The 10,029-nt window shown below is 41.6% G+C and overlaps 1 long non-coding RNA gene across 1 annotated transcript; it reads left to right on the forward strand.

Annotated features, from left to right (window-relative positions):
* The first annotated feature begins 2,566 nt into the window (after positions 1-2,566).
* Positions 2,567-7,027, forward strand: LOC124019195. The gene is made up of 3 exons (XR_006835748.1): positions 2,567-2,640; positions 3,111-3,220; positions 6,936-7,027. It is a non-coding gene; the product is annotated as an uncharacterized LOC124019195 (long non-coding RNA).
* Positions 7,028-10,029: the final 3,002 nt, after the last annotated feature.

The following is a 10,029-nucleotide window of genomic DNA, read 5'->3' on the forward strand; positions in this document are numbered from 1 at the left end:
TGAGAGGTTAGCATGTCTTGGGGGTATGATATATAATTCTTATCTCCCTTATATTGTAATGGTGAGAGGTTAGCATGTCTTGGGGGTATGATATATAATGCTAACCTCCCCTGTTATTGTAATGGTGAGAGGTTAGCATGTCTTGGGGGTAAGATATATAATGCTAACCTCCCCTGTTATTGTAATGGTGAGAGGTTAGCATGTCTTGGGGGTATGATATATAATGCTAACCTTCCCTGTTCTTGTAATGGTGAGAGGTTAGCATGTCTTGGGGGTATGATATATAATGCTAACCTCCCCTGTTATTGTAATGGTGAGAGGTTAGCATGTCTTGGGGGTATGATATATAATGCTAACCTCCCTGTTATTGTAATGGTGAGAGGTTAGCATGTCTTGGGGGTAAGGTATATAATGCTAACATCCCCTGATATTATAATGGTGAGGGGTTAGCATGTCCTGGGGGTATGATATATAATGCTAACCTCCCTGTTATTGTAATGGTGAGAGGTTAGCATGTCTTGGGGGTAAGATATATAATGCTAACCTCCCCTGTTATTGGTCATGGTGCGAGGTTAGCATGTCTTGGGGTCATGATATATAATGCTTATCTCCCTGATATTGTAATGGTGAGAGGTTAGCATGTATTGGGGGTAAGATATATAATGCTAACCTCCCCTGTTATTGTAATGGTGAGGGGTTAGCATGTCTTGGGGGTATGATATATAATGCTAACCTCCCCTGTTATTGTAATGGTGAGGGGTTAGCATGTCTTGGGGGTATGATATATAATGCTAACCTCCCCTGTTATTGTAATGGTGAAAGGTTATCATGTCTTGGGGGTATGATATATGCTCTAGTCGGCTGGCCCTCGCTATATATTCGTCGCCAGACCCACTGGCTTCAGGTCATCTACAAGGCCATGCTAGGCAAAGCTCCGCCTTATCTCAGCTCACTGGTCACGATGGCAACACCCATCCGTAGCACGCGCTCCAGCAGGTGTATCTCATTGATCATCCCTAAAGCCAACACCTCATTCGGCCGCCTTTCGTTCCAGTACTCTGCTGCCTGTGACTGGAACGAATTGCAAAAATCGCTGAAGTTGGAGACTTTTATCTCCCTCACCAACTTCAAACATCAGCTAGCTGAGCAGCTAACCGATCGCTGCAGCTGTACATAATCTATTGGTAAATAGCACACCCATTTTCACCTACCTCATCCCCACAGTTTTTATTTATTTACTTTTCTGCTCTTTTGCACACCAATATCTCTACCTGTACATGATCATCTGATCATTTATCACTCCAGTGTTAATCTGCAATATTGTAATTATTCGCCTACCTCCTCATGCCTTTTGCACACATTGTATATATAGACTCCCCTTTCTTTCTCTGTGTTATTGACTTGTTAATTGTTTACTCCATGTGTAACTCTGTGTTGTCTGTTCACACTGCTACGCTTTATCTTGGCCAGGTCGCAGTTGCAAATGAGAACCTGTTCTCAACTAGCCTACCTGGTTAAATAAAGGTGAAATAAAATAAATATATAATGCTAACCTCCCCTGTTATTGTAATGGTGAGAGGTTAGCATATCTTGGGGTATGATATATAATGCTAACCTCCCCTGTTATTGTAATGGTGAGAGGTTAGCATGTCTTGGGGGTATGATATATAATGCTAACCTCCCCTGTTATTGTAATGGTGAGAGGTTAGCATGTCTTGGGGTATGATATATAATGCTAACCTCCCCTGTTATTGTAATGGTGAGAGGTTAGCATGTCTTGGGGTATGATATATAATGCTAACCTCCCTGTTATTGTAATGGTGAGAGGTTAGCATGTCTTGGGGTATGATATATAATGCTAACCTCCCCTGTTATTGTAATGGTGAGAGGTTAGCATGTCTTGGGGGTATGATATATAATGCTAACCTCCCCTGTTATTGTAATGGTGAGAGGTTAGCATGTCTTGGGGGTATGATATATAATGCTAACCTCCCTGTTATTGTAATGGTGAGAGGTTAGCATGTCTTGGGGGTATGATATATAATGCTAACCTCCCTGTTATTGTAATGGTGAGAGGTTAGCATGTCTTGGGGGTAAGAAGTAAGCCAAATGTTTAAATTGTTCTCTGGGTTATTGTGAGACATTAATCACCTCATAAATCATATGTTGTTGACCTAATGCCTCCCATCAGTCACCACACCTGTACTGTTGATTTAAGGTTTTGGAGATTTCTTTTAAGTTTGTTTAATTAGTTTGAAAACATCCCATTTATTCGGCCACCCAACAGAGCATATAGACTTTAGCTTAATCACAGCCCCGGTTTCCATGGTTATCAGGCGATTGTTGCATTCCTTACGTATGAACATTGATAGTTGTCGTTGAACCTCTTCCACACCTATTGTTAGTCTGAAATCCAGTCAGTTTTGTCTGACATTTCACTCCTTTACTCAGGGTCATTGTCAAACAGTTTATCAGGACAAGGAGTGGCAGGGAGTGGAATGAGAGCTGAACAGACTGGGACCCAGGCTAAGGTCTTGTCCCTGGGAATATTGCACAATGTGACCCGCTTCCCCCCTCCCCGATAACCAGTGTATAAATGCCTCGTTTACAGGTGGTTCCAGCAGTCAGCATCAACATTTGGTAAGTCAGTACTCCTCTCAGACCACTATTCATACTGTATGGTTAAACAAAGTTAATTTTGGTTTGGTGAAATTAATATACCTGCACTGAGTTTGAAATGTTATAATATCCTCCAGAGAATGTGTGTCCATGCTTAATATCTATTATTGTATTAGATGTGTTGTTATAATATCCTCCAGAGGATGTGTGTCCATGCTTAATATCTATTATTGTATTAGATGTGTTGTTATAATATCCTCCAGAGAATGTGTGTCCATGCTTAATATCTATTATTGTATTAGATGTTTTGTAATGGGGTTTATTGCAGACTTGTGACAGAAAATACAATGTTTTTCATCTCCATAGGATGACCTGTATTGATACAGTCAAATTAAATCAGGTCAAACGTGCATTTAAACGTGACTGACGTTCCAGTGGATGTAAATTGTGGATAAAGTGTGGATTAATATAATAAGTGTATTTTCCTTCAGGTTGTGTTCCCCGTTTCTGCCCCTGTAGAAGTAACTAGTGTTGATGAGGATGATCCTGGTGGCTCTGCTGGTGCCTCTACTGGTTCTGTCCAGCGCTGGACATACCTCAGGTACACACAAATATACTATATATTTAATACATCAACAGCTGGACATACCTCAGGTACACACAAATATACTATATATTTAATACATCAACAGCTAGACATACCTCAGGTACACACAAATATACTATATATTTAATACATCAACAGCTGGACATACTTCAGGTACACACAAATATACTATATATTTAATACATCAACAGCTGGACATACCTCAGGTAAACACAAATATACTATATATTTAATACATCAACAGCTGGACATACTTCAGGTACACACAAATATACTATATATTTAATACATCAACAGCTAGACATACCTCAGGTACACACAAATATACTATATATTTAATACATCAACAGCTGGACATACTTCAGGTACACACAAATATACTATATATTTAATACATCAACAGCTGGACATACCTCAGGTACACACAAATATACTATATATTTAATACATAAACAGCTGGACATACCTCAGGTACACACAAATATACTATATATTTAATACATCAACAGCTGGACATACCTCAGGTACACACAAATATACTATATATTTAATACATCAACAGCTGGACATACCTCAGGTAAACACAAATATACTATATATTTAATACATCAACAGCTGGACATACTTCAGGTACACACAAATATACTATATATTTAATACATCAACAGCTAGACATACCTCAGGTACACACAAATATACTATATATTTAATACATAAACAGCTGGACACCTCAGGTACACACAAATATACTATATATTTAATACATCAACAGCTGGACATACCTCAGGTACACACATATATACTATATGTAATACATCTGTAACGGCGTTCTTTGTTTGTGGAAAGAGAGTCGGACCGAAATGCAGCGTAGTTGTTACTCATGTTCTTTAATGAAGAGAATGACGATACATGAAATAACTAAACAAATACAAAAACAACAAACGGAACGTGAAACCTAATTACAGCCTATCTGGTGAAACTACACAGAGACAGGAACAATCACCCACAAAATACACAGCGAAACCAGGCTACCTAAATACGGTTCCCAATCAGAGACAACGAGAATCACCTGACTCTGATTGAGAACCGCCTCAGGCAGCCAAGCCTATACAACACCCCTACTCAGCCGCAATACCAATAATACGAAATACAACAACATAAACCCATGTCACACCCTGGCCTGACCAAATATATAACGAAAACACAAAATACAATGACCAAGGCGTGACAACATCAACAGCTGAACATACCTCAGGTACAAACAAATATACTATATATTTAATAAATCAACAGCTGGACGTACCTCAGGTACACACATATATACTACATATTTAATACATCAACAGCTGGACATACCTCAGGTACACACAAATATACTATATATTTAATACATCAACAGCTGGACATACCTCAGGTACACACAAATATACTATATATTTAACCAGAAGGGGACTAGGGTTCCAATTTTGGAACACCCCCCCCCCCACGTTCAGCTGGAAGGTGGCGCATGGAACGCAAAAATATTCCTAAAAATATTTAACCTCCACACATTAACAAGTCCAATGGCTCAAATGAAAGATAAACACCTTGTTTATCTACCCAGCAAGTCAGATTTCTAAAATGTTTTACGGCGAAAACATAGCACATATTTATGTCAAACCACCACCGAAGACACAGCTAATTTGCATAGCCAAGTTGAAAAAAATATGCAATCAACAAACGCAGGATTAAAAGAAAAATAATGCACTAACCTTTTGAAATCTTCATCAGATGACAGTAATATAACATGTTACACAGTACATTTATGTTTTTTTCAATAATATGCTATATATATCCATAAATCTCTGTTTACAATGATGCATCGTTCAAAAAATGCTACTCAAATGTCCTGATAAATGACGATAGCTCCGGCAGATAACGTCAGCTAACAAGGAATACACATCATAAACTTTGACTAAATATGCATGTTCTACATATATATAGTTAGATACACTTCTTCTGAATGCAATCGCTGTGTTACATTTATTTTTAACGTTACAGGTTTCGTTCACTAGGCTATACTATGAGTAGGCGCTCAAAAAGTAGCATTATGGCTCCTCTATCTTGGAGTCCACAGAAACCCAAATTTACCACATAAATATTCCCTTACCTTTGCTATTCTTCCATCAGAAGACCTGGAAGGAATTATACTTACCAAAAACAGCTTTAGTTTTGCAGTCTGTGTCTTTCGGTTCTCAAACACGACACATTTCGGTTGAAATGTAGCCAAAAGTCAAGTGGATGCGCACCAAAACGTCGAACTTACATATTATATGTCGATTAAACTTGTCAAACTAACTTCATAATCAAGCTTTAACATGGTATAAAGGTGTACAGAAATCGTGAGGACGAACAGAAACGCATGCATTGTATAATCGATCTTGGAAAAAAGACAGGACCGGAGCAGAGCACGCATAAAAGTGACCTGTTTTTTCGCGTGGCGCGATTCTCACAATGAGAAGCCCCATTGAAATCTGAGATCGCGAAGACAGAGAGACTGTTCCCAGACCTGTAAGTGCTTGGGAAGGGTGGGGGTGATGATGTCAAAGTTAGGCCAACTTTTCTGATGACAAGAGAGAGTTTGGGAGAATGACTGCCCTGAGAGTTCTGCTTTACATACAGACATAATGTAAACGGTTTTAGAAGCTTTAGAGTGTTTTCTATTCAATAATATTTTTATTTGCATATATTAGCAACTTTTGACAAAAAAACATTATGTTTACTATGGGCACGCAATTACTCCAGCGGGGGCAGTAGACAGCCCTATCCCCAACAGGTTTTTAATAAATCAACAGCTGGACATACCTCAGGTACACATAAATATACTATATATTTAATACATCAAAATATTTACAGTACCAGTCAAAAGTTGGAACTCATTCAAGGGTTTTTCTTTATTTTTGCTATTTTCTACATTGTAGGATAATAGTGAAGACATAAAAACTATGAAATAACACATATGGACTCATGTAGTAACCAAAAAAAAGTGTTTAACATTTTATACATTTGATTCTTCAAAGTAGCAACCCTTTGCCTTGATGAGAGCTTTGCACACTCTTGGCATTCTAATATAATAATAATAATATATGCCATTTAGCAGACGCTTTTATCCAAAGAGACTTACAGTCATGTGTGCATACATTCTACGTATGGGTGGTCCCGGGGATCGAACCCACTACCCTGGCGTTACAAGCGCCATGCTCTACCAACTGAGCTACGGAATTCTCTCAACCAGCTTCATTAGGTAGTCACCTGGAATGCATTTCAATTTCTTTCCTTCACAATGCATTTCAGCTAATCAGTTGTGTTGTGACAAGGTAGGGGTGGTATACAGAAGATAGACCCTTGAATGAGTAGGTGTGTCCATAATATATATTACATAATAAATACTATATATGACAGACAATATATAATTTGTGAAATAGACTTTCTCACTGAGTGTCTGCCATATTAAGAGATCAAATATATTTGGTATGTGGTATGCATCATGCCAAAGAACAGCCCTTAGCTGTGGTATATTGGCCATGTACATATATTCTTGCCTTATTGCTTAAATAACCCACCACACAACTGACTTCTGCATCTTCTCTGCTCTTTAGTCTCAGAACCTTAAAATGGAGGCATCAACCTAAAAAGACCATGAACCCATATATTCCCAAATTCCCAACAGGTACGATTGTCACCAGCTGCGAGGCGTGTCACGAACAAGCCGTCTGCCACACCTCGCCCATGACAGGTGACATCACATGCACCTGTAAGAAGTACTTCTCCGGAGACGGCCTCATCTGTTTACCTGGCCACACCGCCACCGCCGACCACCACCACGCCCCTCGCCGTGTCCGCCGCTCCTACCCCACCTCCAACACCAACCTTGCCCATGTCCGGTTCAGCTGCGGCTTCAACGAGTGCGCCGACGGGGAGGACTGCATCACGGTCGCCGGCATCCAGCAGTGCTCCAACCCCTGTAAGATCTACACGGTCCTGAACGACGCCTGGCGTTCCACCAACAACCACGTGGGCAACAAGCACTGCGACCGCAACGTCCGCTGGGACGGCTATTACCGCATGTTCATCGGCAACCAGAGCGTGTCCATGCCGGAAAGGTGCGTGGATTCCTTCAAGTGCGGCACCCAGGCTCCCTTGTGGCTGGCGTTTCCTCCCCCCCAGCAGGTGGATGAAATTGTCCAGAGTGCAGTCTGCGCCAGCTTCAATGGGGACTGCTGCTGGGTGCAGTCTCAGCCCATCCACGTCAAGGCATGCCCTGGGAACTACTTTGTGTACAAGTTCGTCATGCCTCCCGGGTGCTTCTTCGCCTATTGTGCATGTAAGGTTTCGCCTGCTGCTTTGCCAAGTTCTGAGTGGGGCTTGTTGATGTTGTTCTGCCTTTTGAATTGAAGTTATTGTATTTATTTTTAAACTGTTTACTGCTTAGTCATTCACCAGCTGGTTATATGCACTTTGATGTTCTTCTTATGGCCCTAGATATCAACAGTACTCAGCATATTCATCCATTCATTCATATTGATTCTGGTAATACCAGCATACTAGTTCTTTCAAAACATGAGCGATGAATGTTCCCTCATAACTGTGTTTCCTGTTTAACTCCTTGTTCCAGATGTGTCAGCTCCCACCACAACACCAAAACCAGTCACAACAACAACCACAACAACAACCACCACAACAACAACAACCACGACAACACAAACCCCTGTAAAGGTCACAAAGACAACAAATTCACTTGTAAAAGACACCACAACAACACAAACACCTGTTAAGATCACCACGACACCGCAAACACCTGTTAAGATCACCATGACAACACAAACACCTATTAAGATCACCACGACAACACAAACATCCGTAAATATCACCACTACGACAAAATCACCAGTAGATGTTGTCACCTCGACAAAAACACCAGTAGACAACAATCGCACCACAACAACAACACAGTCACAGGTTGCCACGACTACGCCAAAAGCAATCTGTGGTACCTGCAGAGCGGGGGAGACCTGCGTGAGCACCGATGGGGTCACTTGGCGGTGTGAGAGGCCAGGTGAGTTCTCAGAAAACACCTGCTTGAGGACCTATGTACTGTACTCTCTTAGAAAAACAGGTGCTATCTAGAACCTAAAAGGGTTATTAGGCTGCCCCCAGAGGAGAACCCTTTGAAGAACCCTTTTTTGGTTCCAGGTAGAACCCTATTGGGTTCCAAGTTGAACTCCTTCCCTATAGAGGGTTTGACCTGGAAACAAAAAGGGTTCTCCTATGGAAACAGCCGAAGAACCATTTTGAAATCATTTTTTCTAAGAGGACATATGACAATTTGTAATTCCTTCTTTTCATTTGGGGTTTTTGAATAACACTCATCCCTCTGTCTCTCTCTTCCTCTCTTATAGATCAGCCTGTTTCTCATCCCTCTGTCTCTCTCTTCCTCTCTTACAGATCAGCCTGTTTCTCATCCCTCTGTCTCTCTCTTCCTCTCTTACAGATCAGCCTGTTTCTCATCCCTCTGTCTCTCTCTTCCTCTCTTACAGATCAGCCTGTTTCTCATCCCTCTGTCTCTCTCTTCCTCTCTTACAGATCAGCCTGTTTTGCTGCACCCAGAGGTAGTATGTGGGCGGAGCCTGGTACAGGTGGGTCTCAACAGGACTAACCTGGAGGCCGCTGGTCTGGACGCCACCACCGCTAACCTGGCCGACCCCCGGTGTAACGCTCACGAAGAGCGTGGCGGCATGGTATGGTACCAGGTGGAGCGCACGGAGGGCGCCTGCGGAAACACTCTGGAGGTGAGAAGAGACCCGTTCACCCCGTTCCTCACCGAAACGTTCAACAGAGAACACTTGCTGTGAGACATGTTGCCATCAACAGAAAATGATGAACAGATGACGGGACTCAGGCTAGAGAGACATGTTGCCATCAACAGAAAATGATGAACAGATGACGGGACTCAGGCTAGAGAGACATGTTGCCATCAACAGAAAATGATGAACAGATGACGGGACTCAGGCTAGAGAGACATGTTGCCATCAACAGAAAATGATGAACTGAAATAGACCAAGAGTGATATTATTGTGAGAACTGGTGAGAGGTCGTCTCCTGGCTTCTAATCTTCTTCCCTTTTCCCCCTTTCACCAGACAAACGGAACGGACGCCATCTTTTCCAACAGTTTATTCATCTACCACGTCCCCGACGTGTCCTTCAGCCGACCCGTGAGCGTGCCTTTCTCCTGTGCCTACCCTCTGGAATCAGAGACCAGCCTGGATGTGGCCATCAAACCCTACCTGTCGTAAGTGGAGACGTGATGTTACAGTAAACACTGTAAAACATGGACAATGTAACACAACAGGGGCGAGCTGTTTGGAGTGTTTATACGACTGGATTTAAAAATGATAATTTTTAAAACCAAACCCTGTAGCACAATGTAAAACAATGCAGGCCAACAAATGTCAGACTGTCAGTATCCTGTTAATGCAGGCTAACACATGTCAGACTGTCAGTATCCTGTTAATGCAGACTAACACATGTCAAGCTGTCAGTATCCTGTTAATGCAGGCTAACACATGTCAGACTGTCAGTATCCTGTTAATGCAGGCTAACACATGTCAGACTGTCAGTATTCTGTTAATGCAGGCTAACACATGTCAGACTGTCAGTATCCTGTTAATGCAGGCTAACACATGTCAGACTGTCAGTATTCTGTTAATGCAGGCTAACACATGTCAGACTGTCAGTATCCTGTTAATGCAGGCTAACACATGTC

This window comes from Oncorhynchus gorbuscha, unplaced genomic scaffold (assembly GCF_021184085.1).
Source record: "Oncorhynchus gorbuscha isolate QuinsamMale2020 ecotype Even-year unplaced genomic scaffold, OgorEven_v1.0 Un_scaffold_763, whole genome shotgun sequence".
Taxonomy (NCBI): domain Eukaryota; kingdom Metazoa; phylum Chordata; class Actinopteri; order Salmoniformes; family Salmonidae; genus Oncorhynchus; species Oncorhynchus gorbuscha.